Source organism: Salmo salar, chromosome 17, assembly GCF_965601325.2.
Source record: "Salmo salar chromosome 17, fSalSal1, whole genome shotgun sequence".
Lineage (NCBI taxonomy): Eukaryota > Metazoa > Chordata > Actinopteri > Salmoniformes > Salmonidae > Salmo > Salmo salar.
The window spans coordinates 60,243,342-60,262,706 of NC_138307.1; positions in this window are offsets into that span (position 1 = coordinate 60,243,342).

The window sequence follows — 19,365 nt, forward strand, 5'->3', positions numbered from 1 at the left end:
AATGTATCTGTTTCAGAATCCAGAGCACAGGTCACTGTGACTCAGACTCCTGCAGTGAAAGCTGTTCTCCCAGGACAGACAGTCTCTCTGAACTGTAAAACCAGCAGTGATGTGAATGGCGCAGGAAGCTCTATTCCCCGTCTAGCCTGGTATCAACAGAAACCTGGAGGAGCTCCTAAACTCCTTATTTACTATGCTAAAACACTTCAGTCTGGGACTCCATCTAGATTCAGTGGTAGTGGAACTCATAGTGACTTCACTCTGACCATCAGTGGAGTCCAGGCTGAAGATGCAGGAGATTACTACTGTCAGAGTGACCACTACTTAAGTGCCTGGGTGTTCACACAGTGATACAGAGCCGTACAAAAACCTCACTCAGTCAGACTGCAGTCACTCTACTGTTACAGCTGGGACTTACTGCAGGTGCTGAGGGGAAGACAGTGACATGGAAGACTGATCAGTAGAGGAGGTCAACTTTGAAAATGGTTAGAAAGTATCATACAAATCACACGTTCTCCAACATCGTCATAAACGTCCTCATCTTCATTATCATCATCGTCATCATCATCATGGCTGTAACTTGCTATATTGGTCATGAACTGAAAGTGTATATAAAAGTTATTTGTGGTTTTGGAATACATTACCAGTCCATACGTAGAGTAAGATGTACAGAAGTAAAAAGAAAAGTGATGTTATTGATGATAACCAATTATTGATGTGATCATCTAGCATGTATTAACCATTTTCTTGAGCTGTTAGATCTGTGAATGAGACATGATGTGTTTGACATTTATGTAGAGACATACACTACACACTATTATCATAAAGTATAATATCAATTTTATCTGTCATTAATTACATGCTGAATCCACCATAGATATTAAACCAGTCCACTCCCTCACATCTGGCCCAGTCCAGGGTATTTCACTCAGTGAAACTGTTCAACTGCTAGACTGATAGCTGTGAGAATGAAACTGAGATTTGATAGACAGGGCTTGTTGGTTCTGCTTGTCCCAGAATAGAGCAGGACTGTCACCATGTTAGCAATTCAACATAATAAATATATATATGTTATGGAAAGTAACTGTTTAGCAGTGTGAGTTCTGAGAGCAGATCTTAGAGGTTTATTATCAAATATCACTAATTATTATCACTTGTATTGGAGCTACAGTATAACAGGATCATTCAGTTGTAGTAATGATTGTAGAGTTCTTGTTGGATCAGATGCCTTTTTCATTCTGTTTGAAAACATGAGAGTAGCTATATTCTACAATGCTGAAATAATAGAAGAAGATGATTGATGTAAATTAGTATGAAATGTGCTGCATAATCATAAGATAGTGATCACAGGAATCATGATAAAATCAACTATTGGGGTTATTTTTCAATCAAAACAAGCTTTATTTGAACTTTATTTGAAGTCAAGAAGACATATACAACTTAATCTCAAAATAGTTCATTTAGCACACAGCACTACTGATATTATTCACTATTATACTGTAACATTCAGCTCCAAAATACTAATGTTTCCAGAACTAGCACCATGTGGGGACTCACTAGCCCCCTACAATGGCTTCTCCAGTCTCTAGACACTACAGGGATTTCACCGGAAGGCAGACGAATCATTGGTGTCATCATGGGCGACCCTGCAGGTGTACACCTCCCCCTCTTCCCAGCGTGCCTTGCTCAGGGTCAGGGTGCTGCTACGGCTGTAGCGACCACCTTCTCTTCTTCTGTGGTGGTCAGGACCCCCTCCTTCACCTTCGCCCCGTCCACCTCCCAGCTCACCATCGCCCCCTGGGGGTGAGTAGCCACTCAGCAGGCAGGCCAGTGTGGCCGAGCCCCCAGAGAGCTGCTCAGAGGACGGGGGGAGCAGAGACACTGTGGGCCTGACAGAGAGACCAGCTGGAGAAGAGGAGAGATGGAAGAGCAGGGTCAGCTACTACTATTGTATAATGGAATGTATTAGGAGGGGAGGGGAGGGCTAGGCTTAATGTGTCTGGCAAACAGCCCCTAAGTCTACAAAGACATGCGGAAATACCATATAGGAATTGTATTTTTATTTTTTTAATCGCACGTTATTATTGCCAGATAATCTTGGTGGTGTGTGAACAATTCTCTCACTTCGGTGACTCTGCCATTTACCAATCTACCAAGGTGTTCATAGAGATCTCTAAAAAGATACAGCCTGAAAGTATTTCTTCTGGAGAAGATGATAACATCTCATAACGTTGTTACAGATGATTACTACTGTTGGAGTGAACACTACCCCAACAGTGTCTGGGGTTTCACACAGTGATATAGAGCCATACAAAAACATACCTCAGATTTCACAGTGACTTCACTAGTTGAGTATGACTGCAGGTTTATTTTTTTAGTTCACCTTTGTAACTAGGCAAATCTGTGTAGAACAAATTCTTACAATGACAGCCTACCCCGGCCAAACCCTAACGCAGATGACACTGGGTCAATTGTGCACCGCCCTATGGGACTCCCAATCACAGCAAGTTGTGATACAGCCTGGAGTCGAACCAAGGTCTGTAGTGATGCCTCTAGCGCTGAGATGCAGTGCCTTAGACCTCTGCGCCACTCGGGAGATCCTAAACTCCTGAGTGGGAAGAGACGTGCTGAGTGGGAAGAGACAGTGGCCAAACTGGCCATGTCCGAATACTAGCATACTAAATAGTAATAGTTTTATACTATGTGAAATTTGGAAAATAGCAGGCCTACTCCATATGCGTCATCTAATGCGATATTCCATTGACTCCCGTTATTCATTCATTTTGGTACAGCGCGTCAATTTATCTGATTATCAGCTGTTGCCAAACATGTGAGTCAGAAAAGAGTAGTGAATTCTTCTAGATCAAATGCCGAAAATAGTGTAAGTATGTAGTAATAGTTTAAGTATGTAGTACGCTAGTATGGATATATTTATACACGGCCACTGACCTGGAACACTAACTGAACTAAAGTACACTGAACTAAATACAATATATGAGTGTACAAAACATTAGGAACACCTTTGTAATATGGAGTTGCACCCCTTTTTCCTATAGAACAGCCTCAATTTGTCGGGGCATGGACTGTACAAGGTGTCGAAAGCGTTCCACAGGGGCGCTGGCCCATTTTGACTCCAATGCACCCCACAGTTGTGTCATGTAGGCTTGTCCTTTGCGTGGTGGCCCATTCTTGATACACACGGGAAACTGTTGAGAGTGAAAAACCCAGCAGCGTTGCAGTTCTTGACACGAACCAGTGCCCCGGCACCTACGATTATACCCTGTTCAGAGGAATGTCGTGGAAAATTGCAAGATTATGTTATAATGCTTGTATTGTATTATAATGGCTGTTTTATTTGACAGAATAGAGTATTCTGTTGACTATTGTGTGTGTTTTACGAAGGATGGGCCTCTACGAGATAGCACTGACAGAGGAGATTTACGATGTCTTTGGGTAATAAAGTCTAAAGAGCATTCCAGAGAACATGAGCTAATGGTTCTGTTCTATACCGTACCAGGGAGAGACGGTTCCAGTTTAGAGTAGGAGGACCAGACACTGGTCTATACAATGAAAACTGTTGACACAGCAGTTGCAGTCTGCTATGTTTTATAGATATCTTTCATACAAATCTTAACCTTGTGACCATTCTATGTATCTGTTGTTCGTCATGTACGTTGAGTGGGGTGTATCTTGGCTATAAAAGATCTTAGTACTTCTTTGTTGTCACTTTTCAATGGCGCATCATTGAAAGTCAAGTGCTATTGCAAAGCTCTTATTATTAAAGATGTAGTTTAAGTATAACTCTGACTGGTGTGTGAAGTGTGTAACTTTAGTAATGCAGAAATTAGCCACCACATTTGGCGACGGGGATGGGATGTGAATCTTCACTTGGTTACCGCTCCCGACGATCTGGGCAAATCGTGCACGAGGGATCCCTCAAACTTGGGATTTCGAGGAAACCACACTTCGGGAACGAAGCAGATTGACCCACCTTTGATCTGAGAGGCAGCAAGCCGAGTGGATAGCACATCTCGAACTTAGGTTTTTTTTAGAAAGAGGTGAGCAAACCACACTTGAAGTTGAGTTTTTAGAAAAGCCTCTGTTACGTGAGCACTGAGTGTGTATTCCTTTGTGAGGGGGGCACCTTGGAGGCGTAAGCAGGGCCGAGTTAGAGGAGAGTAATCTGAGAGTTTGCGGACTCAAAGATACTCTGCCACTGGTCGTTGCGGGCGACCTAGAGCCGTCCTGACACTGAATTGATCACAGTGGGGATTGGTGCGGTCTGTGGGGGTGAGAGGCCAGGGTGACTGTGTGTTCTGTGTGAAACACGGTACTTGGTGAAACCCTATTGGAAGAAAGACCTCGTTCTGAAAGTGTCTGTGTGACTGTCTAAGTGACCCTCAGAGGTGGTGAATTCCAATTATTTTAAATATGCTAGCCAGGTATGCCCTGGGTTACTCTGTGTGAGTATTTTGTTTTGGGACCACTAGGACCACTAGGTAATCTCTGTGTGTGTGCGCGGTAGGTTGACTCTGTGTGGGTCACCTTTCAATTATGTTCTGATGTTATGTGTGGACATCTGACCAGTTCTGTGTGAGCATCTGACCAATCCTGTGTGGGTGATCCTTAAAGTTCTGTGTGAGTGCCTAAGAATTTCTAACGTTTTATATGGATTCTGTGAGTATATGAAAATATGATCAATTGTATGTGTGTATAATCGATTACTAGAGATTTGATAAAGTAATGCTGAGAATATAATTAGATACAATTTAAACCACACATTCGTAGACGTACGTAGGTTTTTAGTTGGTATCTTTAATGGATAATTTGATAAAGATGAGGTTTTAAGCATTATTAAACTGTCTACAATGTCTGGGAAATTGTGCTCTAGAAACTGATTGGAGTGTGTCCACTTTTGGTTATCTTACCTTAACGATGTAACTATAAATGCATGTTGGATTATCTCCGTTTGGGTACAACAGTTGAAATAAAACTCCCCTTAAGGTCTGAAACTGTTTTATTTTTTCCTGCCAGTATGAGAAGAGTTGCTGGATTTATTGAATAAACCGTTTTCCATAAAGTTAGAGCGAATTAACCTCTTACATCTAGACGTTCCGCTAGCGGAACACCTGCTCCAATATCCAATGATGGGCGTGGCGCGAAATACAAACTCCTCTAAAATCCGAAAACTTCCATTTTTCAAACATATGACTATTTTACAGCATTTTAACCTGTTATGGCTAGGGGGCAGTATTTTCACGGCTGGATAAAAAACGTACCCGATTTAATCTGGTTACTACTCCTGCCCAGTAACTAGAATATGCATATAATTATTGGCTTTGGATAGAAAACACTCCAAAGTTTCTAAAACTGTTTGAATGGTGTCTGTGAGTATAACAGAACTCAAATGGCAGGTCAAAACCTGAGAGATTCCTTTACAGGAAGTGGCCTGTCTGACCATTTCTTGAACTTCTTTGCCATCTCTATCTTTTACAAAGGATCTCTGCTCTAACGTGACACTTCCTATGTCTTCCATAGGCTCTCAGAGCCCGGGAAAAAACAGAATGTCGTCATCCCAGCCCCAGGCTGAAACACATTATCGCCTTTGTCAAGTGGCCGATCAAGGGACTGTGGGCTTAGGCGCGTGCCCTGGCTGCCCCCGTCTTTGTGATTTTTCCTCTGTTTGCCGAAAAGGAGATTCCCGGTCGGAATATTATCGCTTTTTTACGAGATAAATTGCATAAAAATTGATTTTAAACAGCAGTTGACATGCTTCGAAGTACGGTAATGTAATATTTAGAATTTTTTTGTCACGAATTGCGCCATGCGCACGACCCTGATATACCATTTCGGATAGTTTCTGGAACGCACGAACAAAACGCCGCTATTCGGATATAACGATGGATTATTTGGGACCAAACCAACATTTGTTATTGAAGTAGCAGTCCTGGGAGTGCATTCTGACGAAGACAACAAAAGGTAATCAAACTTTTATAATAGTAAATCTGATTTTGGTGAAGGCTAAACATGCCGGGTGTCTAAATAGCTAGCCCGTGATGGCTGGGCTATGTACTTAGAATATTGCAAAATGTGCTTTCACCAAAAAGCTATTTTAAAATCGGACATATCGAGTGCATAGAGGAGTTCTGTATCTATAATTCTTAAAATAATTGTTATGTTTTTTGTGAACGTTTATCGTGAGTAATTTAGTAAATTCACCGGATGTTTGCGGGGGGTATGCTAGTTCTGAACGTCACATGCTAATGTAAAAAAGCTGTTTTTTGATATAAATATGAACTTGATTGAACAAAACATGCATGCATTGTATAACATAATGTCCTAGGGTTGTCATCTGATGAAGATCATCAAAGGTTAGTGCTGCATTTAGCTGTGGTTTTGTTTTTTGTGACATTATATGCTAGCTTGAAAAATGGGTGTCTGATTATTTCTGGCTGGGTACTCTGCTGACATAATCTAATGTTTTGCTTTCGCTGTAAAGCCTTTTTGAAATCGGACAGTGTGGTTAGACTAACGAGAGTTTTGTCTTTAAGATGGAATCTCGATGTAATTTATAATGTCGTACAAAGCCTAGGGTATCCATCAAACGAATTATCATTGCGTGATTAATATGATGTAGTAAAGTAATTGAAATACGTTGCATGAGAAAACATAATCTACTTTTATTATAAGGCGCAAGATCTGTTTCCTAGTCTATGAATGTCGATTTTACTCGTTGACTGCTAATCTATTAATTTGGCATGTGAGAATCATTGCCGGAGTAACGCTTGGACCTTTAAATTAGGGTTATTTTCTGGGAATTGTCTCGGTAGTAAGTGCCTGATTTTACGACTACAGACAATTGTAAATTGGTTTATTTGCGGGGAGTCTTAGTCATTTAAATAGCATTGGTGGTTCAGTGGTAGAATTCTCGCCTGCCACGCGGGAGGTCTGGGTTTGTTTCCCGGCCAATGAAATCTGGGTTTCTGATTGTAATTCAACTATTGATATGTTTTGCCTGGAAAGACACGGTCGCTAGTGTTTGTTTAATATATAAACTTAACATTTTAATAGCTTGTTTGGTTCAAATTGAAAGACGAATTCATTCAACATAAATAGTTTTGATATAATTTTGATATAATTCGTTGTCTGTTGCCTAAATGGCCTGCTGAAATAACATATTGCGAATAGGAGTCGTATTTAAATAACTGAATCAAGGAAGAGACAGTTACCTAAATCTAATGAATTATAATAATAGCGGAGAGGTAATTGCGATAAAGTTGAGCCCACCGAAATGTGTTTTTTATTCTTATGGATTAACTGATGTATTTTATACATTTGGCTCTTTACATGTTATTTTTAAAGTCTTGGACATTTCATAAGTGTGAAGCCAAAAGAGAAGAGAAAGTTGTAAAGTTTGGTTTTAATTTTACGATAGAGGTAAGGCAGAACGTTGTTTGAGTAGGGGTTATATTTTTGCCTGCTGGTAAGGATAGGAGAGTTGGTTATGTGCGCTGGGCTATGTTGGGCTATGTTTGGCTGTAAGGGATTCAGGTGTGAATAAGGAAACATTTTGTGATAGTTTCTGGTTATTGATTCTTGGTTTGAATGTTTAGGTAACACCAGTGAATTTGAACAGGAAGTTAATGTATTCTAACATTATAATCTGTTTCCATTACATGGAACAATGTCAGGTCAGTAAAGTGAATTGCAGGTTGAGTTAATTTTATTTTACAGGGACAGTGCACATTAATCACAGTTGTGTGTGTGTCTAATGGCAGGGTATTCCAGACATGGGAAGCTCTCACACTGAAAGCAGATTGATTAAAGGTGTTTTTCCTTAAGAGAACTATACAGTCATATCTCATGGCGGACCTTGTGGATCTGCTGCCATAAGGTTTGGGTTTTCTGTTTAACAAAAGTACTGAGTGGAGGGGGAGCCTGGACATTTAGAATCTTGAATACAAGATATGTGTCAGTGTATTGCACAAGATTTTTTTTCCAACTTAGGAGTTTATGCTTTCTATAGCTATTGGGCTTCCTATCAAGCACTTTGAGAGCCTGTTTGACATACTGAATGGGTTTTAATGTTGTACAGCAAGCTTGGGCCAAACTAGTAAAGTAGTATGTTAAGTGGGGGAGTATCTTAGATTTGAAGTATAGTTTTGTTAACTATGTAGTCAAACAATTTCATATGTTTTGGAAATTAGCTAGGTTGAATTGGTTATTTGAGTTACCTTTTTCATTTGCTTTTTAAAAGAGAGGTTGGAATCAAGTATGGTGCCGTGGTACTTAAAATCAGATACCACCTGGAGCTTTTCCCCTGATACATAGACATCTGTCTTAGGGGCATCAGTTGTTTTCTTTGTGAGGAACATGCAGACTGTGTGTTTTTTCAATTTTTATTGAGATGCAAAGATGAGTCTCTGAGCAACTTTGTCATCTTAACTATTACAGTAGTGAGTTCTTGTGTAGCTTGTTGTTTGTTATTTGCATGCATTTATCACTGTATCATCTGCAGACATTGGAACTTCAGACCCTGTACAGACAGAAGGTAGATCATTAATGTACGAGCTGAACAGCATTGACCTTTGGGTTATGAAAACATTGTATATTATGAGTGGAAAAAAGTTAGTTTTGATTCTTACACTGATGAGACAGCACCAACTTTTGAAAGGTTTTAGATTTGTTAAACAACAGGTTTGTTTTTACCAAATTTATGCAACAGGTTGAAATGATTAGATTGCTGGAAAGGGGTTATGGGTTTGTTTATTGTTTACTGTTTATTGTTTAAAAGTTAACTTTTGGGTTTCTGAATCGGTGTAGTATAATGAATGCTGACCAAGTGTTTGTGTTTCTTTCTCTGGGAAAACAAGTGTTTCATTGTCTCTCTTTGGAATGTTTCCTAGAGTCACGTTTATACACACATGGAATGTTCAAAGTTTTATTTTCTGAGTTTTAATAAAAAATGTGTTCTTTTGATAAAGAAATGTTCTGGGAACCTGGGATTGTCACGACTCCCGCCGAAGTCGACCCCTCTCCTTCTTCGGGCGACGTTCGGCGGTCGACGTCACCGGCTTACTAGTTGCCACCGATCGATGTTTCACTGTTCGTTTGGTTTTGTCTTTATTGTGTACACCTGTTTTGAGTTTCCCTAATTATGTTCATTATTTAAACCTCTGCATTTCCTGTTTGTCTTGTCGGTGATTGTTTGTTTGTTTTGTGTAGTTGGAGGTGTTTCTCCTAACTATGTATTTTTTATGAGAAGATGGATTGATACATTTTAGTAAAGACGTTTTGTTTACCTTCATCCCTGTGTCCTGCGCCTGACTCCTCCACTTCTCTAAGAAAATCCGTTACAGAATCACCGACCAGCAAATGGAGTCAGCAGGAGCAGCCAGTTCTCCTAGTCATCTAGAGGAGCACGTTCAGCTGCAGGCTAAAATGATCCAGGATCTAATGACGGCCATGGATTGCGTGCTGCTGACCATGGAGAGAGTGGAGAGGAAAGGCTGTCCCGTCGACCCAGCCACACCACCGCCCGGCACAACTCTGGATCCTATCCAACCGCCGTCTGGATCCGGTGGGATTCGACGGAGCAGCTGCCGGGTGTCAGGGGTTCCTACTCCAGCTAGAGGTCTACCTGGCGGCTGTCCAGCCGCCGCCCTCCGGACGCGAGAGAGTGAGCGCCCTCATCTCCTGTTTGACTGGTAAAGCCCTAGAGTGGGCCAACGCTATCTGGGAGGTGGAAGACCCGACTCGGGAAAACTACGAGGACTTCTCCCGCCGCTTTCGGGCAGTGTTTGATCATCCAGCAGAAGGAAAAGCGGCGGGAGAGCGCTTGTTCCATTTAAAGCAGGAGATGAGGAGCGCTCGGGAGTTTGCACTGGATTTTAGAACTCTGGCGGCTGGTGCAGGATGGAATGAGCGGGCCCTGATCGATCACTACAGGTTTGGTTTGCGAGAGGACGTTCGTAGGGAGCTAGCCTGCAGGGACACCACCATCCACCTGGACCAGCTGATGGACTTATCTATCCAGCTGGATAACCTGCTGGCCTCCCGCGGACGTCCGGATCGGGGTCCATTGGTTCCATCCTCCAGTCCCTTAGACCCAACACCAATGGAGTTAGGCGGGGCTGGTACTAGGGAGACCGGAGGGGAAACCGTTCCATGCACCCGAGGTGACCGCAGAGGACACACTGCTGGTCGGTGCTGGGGAGGTTTTCCAGGTAGTCGAGGTGGTAGGCGGAACACTGGTGGTTCATCTCAGGTGAGTAGGCACACGACTCACCCAGACTCCCCTGTTGCTCACATGTGGTTATCTATAAGATTTCCGGGGTTTTCCCCGCATTCCCAGCATAAGGCGCTAGTAGATTCAGGCGCAGCTGGGAACTTTATAGATCGGTCTTTGGCCAATAGATTAGGGATTCCTATTGTTCCCGTTGATGTTCCCTTCCCTATTCATGCCCTAGATAGTCGTCCTTTGGGGTCTGGGCTGATTAGGGAGGTCACAGTTCCCATTGCTATGGTGACGCAGGAGAGTCATGAAGAGAGTATTAGTCTCTTTCTGATTGACGCTCCTGCGTTTCCCGTTGTATTGGGGCTTCCCTGGTTGGCTTCTCATGATCCTATTATTTCGTGGCAACAGAGGGTTCTCAAGGGATGGTCCTGTCAGTGTTCAGGGAGGTGTTTAGGTGTTTCCTTAGGTGCCACTACGGTGGAGAGTCCAAACCAGGTTTCCACCATGCACATTCCCCCCGAGTATGCCGATTTGGCAATCGCCTTCTGTAAAAGGAAGGCGACTCAATTACCACCCCATCGACCAGGGGATTGTGCGATAAATCTCCTGGAGGGTGCTGCACTTCCCAGGAGTCACGTGTATCCTCTGTCACAGGAGGAGACGACGGCTATGGAAACATATGTCGCTGAATCTCTGGGACAGGGATACATTCGGCCCTCCATTTCACCTGTCTCCTCGAGCTTCTTTTTTGTGAAGAAGAAGGATGGAGGTTTACGCCCGTGCATTGACTATCGAGGTTTGAACCAGATTACTGTGAAATACAGTTACCCGCTACCTCTGATCGCCAGTATGACAGAGTCATTGCTCGGGGCGCGCTTCTTCACAAAATTGGACCTCAGGAGCGCGTACAATCTGGTGCGTATCAGGGGAGGGGATGAGTGGAAGACGGCATTTAGCACTACATCTGGGCACTATGAGTACCTTGTCATGCCGTATGGGTTAATGAATGCGCCATCCGTCTTCCAATCATTTGTGGATGAGATCTTCAGGGACCTGCACGGGTGGGGTGTAGTGGTGTATATAGATGATATTCTCATATACTCCACCACCCGCGCTGAGCATGTGTCCCTTGTGCGTACGGTGCTTGGTCGACTGTTGGAGCATGACCTTTACGTCAAGGCGGAGAAATGTCTGTTCTTTCAACAATCCGTCTCCTTCCTTGGGTACCGTTTGTCCGCGTCAGGGGTGGAGATGGAGACTGACCGCATTTCAGCCGTGCGTAATTGGCCGACTCCAACCACGGTAAAGGAGGTGCAGCGGTTTTTAGGGTTTTCCAACTACTACCGGAGGTTTATCCGGGGCTTTGGCCAGGTGGCGGCTCCCATTACCTCCTTACTGAAGGGGGGACCGGTGCGGTTGCGGTGGTCGGTTGAGGCGGACAGAGCTTTTGGTAACCTGAAGGCTCTGTTTACCACGGCTCCAGTGCTGGCGCATCCTGATCCCTCCTTAGCGTTCATAGTTGAGGTGGATGCATCCGAGGCTGGAATAGGGGCTGTGCTATCTCAGCGCTCGGGTAACCCACCAAAACTCCGCCCCTGTGCTTTCTTTTCGAAGAAGCTCAGCCCGGCGGAGCGAAACTATGACGTGGGGGATAGGGAGTTGTTAGCTGTTGTCGGGGCTCTGAAAGCGTGGAGACATTGGCTTGAGGGGGCTAGACACCCTTTCCTCATTTGGACTGACCACCGAAATCTGGAGTATATTCGGGCAGCGAGGAGACTGAACCCTCGCCAGGCTAGGTGGGCTATGTTTTTCACACGCTTTTCTTTCACTCTTTCTTATAAACCAGGTTCCCAGAACGTCAAGGCAGACGCACTGTCCCGGCTGTATGATACAGAGGAGCGGTCCACAGAGCCCACTCCCATAATTCCAGCCTCATGCCTGGTGGCACCGGTGGTATGGGAGGTGGACGCGGACATTGAATGGGCGTCACGTGCAGAACCCACTCCCTCCCAGTGTCCCGTTGGGCGCGTGTACGTGCCGTTTGATGTTCGCGATTGTTTGATCTGTTGGGCCCACACATCACCCTCCTCTGGTCATCCTGGTATAGGTCGGACGGTGCGCTGCCTTACGGGGAAGTACTGGTGGCCCACGTTAGCCAAGGACGTGAGGGTTTATGTCTCCTCCTGTTCGGTATGCGCACAGTGCAAGGCACCTAGACATCTGCCCAGAGGGAAATTACAACCCCTTCCCGTTCCGCAACGACCGTGGTCACACCTATCGGTGGATTTCGTGACGGATCTTCCACCGTCACGGGGGAACACCACGATCCTGGTCATTGTGGATCGGTTTTCTAAGTCCTGCCGTCTCCTTCCTTTGCCCGGTCTCCCTACGGCCCTACAGACTGCGGAGGCCCTATTTACCCATGTATTCCGGCACTACGGGGTGCCTGAGGATATAGTCTCTGATCGGGGTCCCCAATTTACATCTAGAGTCTGGAGGGCGTTTATGGAACGCCTGGGGGTCTCGGTCAGTCTTACCTCAGGGTTCCACCCCGAGAGTAATGGGCAGGTGGAAAGAGTCAACCAAGAGGTGGGTAGGTTTCTGCGGTCCTATTGCCAGGACCGGCCGGGAGAGTGGGCATCATTTATCCCTTGGGCAGAGATGGCGCAAAATTCCTTACGCCACTCTTCCACTAACCTTACCCCTTTTCAGTGTGTGCTAGGGTATCAGCCGGTCCTGGCACCATGGCATCAGAGCCAGATCGAGGCTCCTGCAGTGGATGAATGGTTTCGGCACTCGGAGGAGACATGGAACGCTGCCCATGTACGTCTTCAACGAGCCATCAGGCGGCAAAAGGCGAGTGCCGACAGCCACCGCAGTGAGGCCCCGGTTTATGCACCGGGGGATCGGGTCTGGCTCTCGACCCGAAACCTGCCCCTTCACCTGCCCTGCCGGAAGCTGGGTCTGCGGTTTGTGGGGCCATTTAAAGTCCTGAGGAGATTGAACAAGGTTTGTTATAGGTTACAACTTCCCCCTGATTATCATATTAACCCCTAGTTCCATGTGTCTCTCCTCAGGCCGGTGGTAACTGGTCCGCTCCAGCAGTCGGAGGTACGGGAGGTTCCTCCGCCCCCTCTGGACATCGAGGGGGCCCCGGCATATACCGTACGAGCCATTATGGACTCCAGGCGTCGGGCGAGGGGCCTTCTGTACCTCGTGGAGTGGGAGGGGTATGGCCCGGAGGAGCGAATCTGGGTACCGGCGGAAGACATCCTGGATCCATCGTTAATCCAGGATTTTCATCGCTTCTGTCCGGATTGCCCTGCTCCCCGTCCTCCGGGTCGTCCCCGAGGCCGGTGTCGGCGCGCTGCTGGAGCCGCGCGTAAGGGGGGAATACTGTCACAACTCCCGCCGAAGTCGACCCCTCTCCCTGTTCGGGCGACGTTCGGTGGTCGACGTCACCGGCTTACTAGTTGCCACCGATCGATGTTTCACTGTTCGTTTGGTTTTGTCTTTATTGTGTACACCTGTTTTGAGTTTCCCTAATTATGTTCATTATTTAAACCTCTGCATTTCCTGTTTGTCTTGTCGGTGATTGTTTGTCTGTTTTGTGTAGTTGGAGGTGTTTCTCCTAACTGTATTTTTTATGAGAAGATGGATTGATAAATTTTAGTAAAGACGTTTTGTTTACCTTCATCCCTGTGTCCTGCGCCTGACTCCTCCACTTCTCTAAGAAAATCCGTTACAGGGATACAACATGTAGAACATGTTTGACGGTTTTTCTTTCACTGAAATACTAGTATAAGACAATAGGGACTGATAGTACTGAAGTACTGAAGTACTAGTATAATGCAATAGGGACTGATAGTATTAAAGTACTAGTATAATTCAATATGGACTGATAGTCCTGGTTTATAAGTATAATCCAATAAAGAACACAGATAATAAAGTTTTCATTTTGGACCAATGGTTTACAGTAAAAGGTATTTAAAACATGATAAAATAATGTGTATAATCTGTATCATAGTTAACAGTTATAAATGTGGGTGCTAACCAGGAAGATTATTTCCTTTTTTTTATTATTCTGGAAAATACCAGAAGCTTATTTGCATAGTGAGGACACTTTGCATAGACAGCACATGATTCAGTGGTCTGGCAGTGTTTATAGCCCTGTGAGTTTAACACTTCATGACTGAGAGCTGTCCTTCATGACAACAGAACCCACAACAACCATGACTTTTATCACCATCTTCATCTGGACACTTTCTTTCTACATCAAGGGTAAAACATTTTTTCGAAAGTTCTATGTTTATTTAATGAAAATTCAACAATGAGTAAACTGAAAGATTGTTTTATTAATTCCTGGTTATTAATTCCAATTGTTGGTGTTATCTATGTTTCAGAATCCAGAGGACAGGTCACTGTGACTCAGACTCCTACAGTGAAAGCTGTTCTCCCAGGACAGACAGTCTCTCTGAACTGTAAAACCAGCAGTGATGTGTATCCTAACTGTGGTTCATCTATGCCCTGTATGGCCTGGTACCAACAGAAACCTGGATCCATTCCCAAACTCCTTGTTTATCGAGGTAGTACTCTTAACTCTGGGACTCCATCTAGATTCAGTGGTAGTGGATCTGGGAGTGACTTCACTCTGACCATCAGTGGAGTCCAGGCTGAAGATGCAGGAGATTACTACTGTCAGAGTTTACACTATCCCAATAGTAAATATGTGTTCACACAGTGATACAGAGCCGTACAAAAACCTCCCTCAGTCAGACTGCACAGTGACTGTACTGCTACAGCTGGGACCTACTGCAGGTGCTGAGGGGAGGAGATGATCCAGTACAATGACACAGTGTGTAGTAGAGCTGAACAACACGAGAGTCAAACTAGAGCTATATCTAGAAGACCTTAGATCATAACTGATCACTAAATGTTTCTCCTGATCATTAACTACATGTTGACTCTGTTGAGTAACTCAAGGAAAACCACCAACCAATCTGAATAGAGATGATGTGAAATGGTTAAAGCTGGAATCCGTAGCGGTGAAACTTTCAAGTTTGTTTGCAACATTACAACAACAAAGACTTTACTTCAAACATCCAACACTGTTTTTTTCCCTTGGACATCATTGCATGAGTGATAGAACAGCAGAGTATGTTCAAAGATAATTTTTTACCATGATGCAGGATGGTCCTGGCCCCGTTTATAAAAACAAACAAAAACAATCACATATGAGCCTGGGGTGACTAGTGGCAGTTTCACCCTATGCGATCTCAGCTTTAAAACCCCTCAGGATTGTATTTTGAATAGCTAGAATTGAATCAACATGATTCAAACACATACAATAAAGCCCCTAAACATTACCCAGACATCCTCCCTCACTCCACTGTGGTAGTTCCAGAGATCAGCAGGTGAAGCAGGAGACTGGAGACGTCAGAGCTCTTGAGATCTCCCCTTTAGATCAGAGTCATTCAGCAGCATCACACAGTCCACACACAGACTGCAGTTACTGAGTCTGACCACTGGAGACAGTAAGCAGATACTATCTTGTCTAATAACACAGTAATAACAATACGTTCCGTTTGTAGATGTCTATAATCAATATATCAGTCCCCATTCAGCACCTATATCAGAAACCATTTCAGTGATTACATAGATATGTTTCTACATCACATCAGTCTGACTGTCCAGGAAGACTATTTACATATAAGACACTTTGCATTGGCAGCACATGCTTCAGTGGTCTGGTAGAGTTTATATCTCTGTGAGTTTAACACTTCATGACTGAGAGCTGTCCTTCATGACAACAGAACCCACAACAACCATGACTTTTTTCACCATCTTCATCTGGACACTTGCCCTCTTCTTTCAAGGTTACAGTTAAGATATTTTTTTATATCGTAGAAAGAAATCATTCAAGATGCACAAAATATGAATATATATATGGCTTTAATATGTATATTCCAAACTATTTATTACAATATGTATTTAATAATTAAATGTGTTTTTAATTCATTTTCAAGTGGACAGTACACTGTGACTCAGACTCCTGCAGTGAAAGCTGTTCTCCCAGGACAGTCAGTCTCTCTAAACCGTAAAACCAGCTGTAACGGCTGTCTGTAAGAGGGAACCAAGGTGCAGCAGAGGATGTGTTCATCATTAGAATTTTAATTCAAAAAAGCAAGAGAACACTACAAAATGAACAAAACCGACAGCAAACAGTCCTGTTTGGAAAATACTCTAAACAGAAACAATTACCCACAAACCCAAAGGAAAAACATGCTCCTTATGTGTGACTCCCAATCAGCAGCAACGAGCATCAGCTGTGCCTGATTGGGAGCCACACACATGGCCCAAAACAAAGAAATACCAAAACATAGAAAAAGGAACATAGAACGCCCACCCAATGTAACACCCTGGCCTAACCAAAATAAAGAACAAAAAACCCCTCTCTATGGCCAGGGCGTCACAGTACCCCCCCCCCCCAAAGGTGCGGACTCCGGCCGCAAAACCTGACTCTGAAGGGGAGGGTCCGGGTGGGCCTTCTTACGGCGGCGGCTCAGGTGCGGGACGTGGCCTCTGCTCCACCCTTGACGTCGCCCTCTTAGGTGGCGCACCTGGCCGCGCCGAAGGTCTGGTGGGCGACGCTGACTGCGCCCGGCTGGCGGGCGGCAATGGCTGCGCCCGGCTGGCGGGCGACCCAGGTTGCGCCCGGCTGGCGACCGACCCTGGTTGCGCCCGGCTGGCGACCGGCGATGGTTGCGCCCGCCAGCCGGGCGCAGTCAGCGTCGCCCACCAGACCTTCGGCGCGGCCAGGTGCGCCACCTAAGAGGGCGACGTCAAGGGTGGAGCAGAGGCCACGTCCCGCACCTGAGCCGCCGCCGTAAGAAGGCCCACCCGGACCCTCCCCTTCAGAGTCAGGTTTTGCGGCCGGAGTCCGCACCTTTGGGGGGGGGGGGTACTGTGACGCCCTGGCCATAGAGAGGGGTTTTTTGTTCTTTATTTTGGTTAGCCCCTAAACATTACCCAGACATCCTCCCTCACACCACTGTGGTAGTTCCAGAGAGCAGCAGGTGAAGCAGGAGACTGGAGATGTCAGAGCTCTTGAGATCTCCCCTTTAGATCAGTCATTCAGCAGCATCACACAGTCCACACACAGACTGCAGTTACTGAGTCTGACCACTGGAGGGAGGCAGTAAGCAGATACTATCTGTTCTGGTAACACAGTACTAACAATATGCTCCATTTGTAGATGTCTCTAATCAATATATCAGTCCCCAATAAGTACTTCTAACATAAATAATGTCAGTGATTATATAGCTATCATGTTTCTACACCAAATCCCACAACATGTATTAATACGTTTGATTGTTCAGGAAGACTATTTAAGCAATAAGGCCCGAGGAGGTGTGGTATATGCCCAATATACCACGGCTAAGGGCAGTTTTTATGCACGTCGCAATGAGGAGTGGCTAGACAGAGCCCTTAGCCGTGGTATATTGGTCATATATCACAAACCCCCAAGGAGCCTTATTGCTATTATAAACTGGTTACCAACGTAATTACATGTTTTGTCATACCTGTGGTATACGGTCTCAAATACCATGTGTGACAGCCAATCGGCATTCAGGGTTCGAACCACCCAGTTTATAATGACATATAAGACACTTAGCTTTGAGATTATATAACATGATTATAAGCTATTTAAACCACCTAAGGTTCTGTCAAGGCTTAACTTTTCTCCTGCCACGCCCAGCTAGAACCTTCCAGAACTTTCCCAGCCTTTGATTGAGCCCAGATGAGCCTTGTTTACCAATCAAGGCCATGATTGGCTGGACAATCAGCCTCTACCTTTAAAATACTTCTGTTCACACAGATCCCTTCAACGCCCAGTTTTTTTAAACGAGTGTGGAGGAGGATGAGGGGTTGATATTCTGTCAGATGGAAAGATGGAGGACAAGAAAAAAAGGAAACATACTATGAATAAATATGAAGTGGGAGATTGTACTACCCTTATGGAAGATCTGGTGAAGGAGAAGATGATGGACAAGGAAAAAAGGAAAGTCATGGAATATGTTTTCAGGAAATATGGAATGGAGGATTGCACAGAACTTTTGGAAGAGCTTGAGGAGGAAATGGAAAATTACGAGAGTGAGGATGAATTAAATGAAGTGGCAGGTGTAGTGATGACTGCTGAGAAGAAGTTGAGTGTAGAGGGAAGTAGTGAGGAAGGTGGGTGTTAAGTTCAAAAACAAGGATACGTGCTCCAGTTGTTCAGAGACGGAACTTGTTGAGAGTGAGGGTGAAGTACCTGCGGCGAGGATCGCCTAGTTCGGGCCTCGTCCCAAGTATGATAAGGATGATTTTGCTGTTTGGCTGATCCATATGTGGTGTCAGGCTGGGTGGAGGACAGGTTGGGGACTGTTGAGCTGGTTAAGTCAGACTGAACTCCTGATGATTTATTGTGTTTGTACTGCCCAGAGGGAAAGGGCGCGCCGGATAACGAGATTAGGGACAACAATTGTGACGTGATTTTCTCTGCGGAGCAGGGCCTCATTGAAGGGAGTGATAACAGCGGTGGAATTAAGTGGAGGAGGAGCAGTTGAAATGGAAGATTCCTGGTGTCTGTGACGCCCACCGTTTAGTGAGACGTAAATCCGGTGGGGAAACTGAGAAGATATTATCTGTCATGCTGAGGTTTGATGCAGAGTCGTTAAAAGATAAAGTCAAGGTAGGAAGTGTCAGTTATCCCAGGAGAGCATATGTTTCTGAAAATATTACTGTGTTTTAGGTGTCAAGGTTATAGGCATATTGTAGCAGTGTGTAAGAGGGAGATGCCTAGATGTGAGAAGTGTGCAGGAGGGCGTTTCATGCTGAAGCAGTGAAGACAGTGGTAGAGGAAGATGGATACAGGGTGAGGGATCCTGATAGGATTCCTGTGAGTAGGCAGAGAACAAGAGAGAGTGATGGGAGGAATATGTGCTTCAGTAAGGTGGGCTTTTTAGCATTTATAGCCATGGTTGTTAATTGTACTGCAGAAATGGATCGAAAGTCACAGAAAATAGTGGTTGTGGTGGCAGCGGATTGCAAGGATTTACTGCAGAACAGCTGGAGGGGGTGTTGAG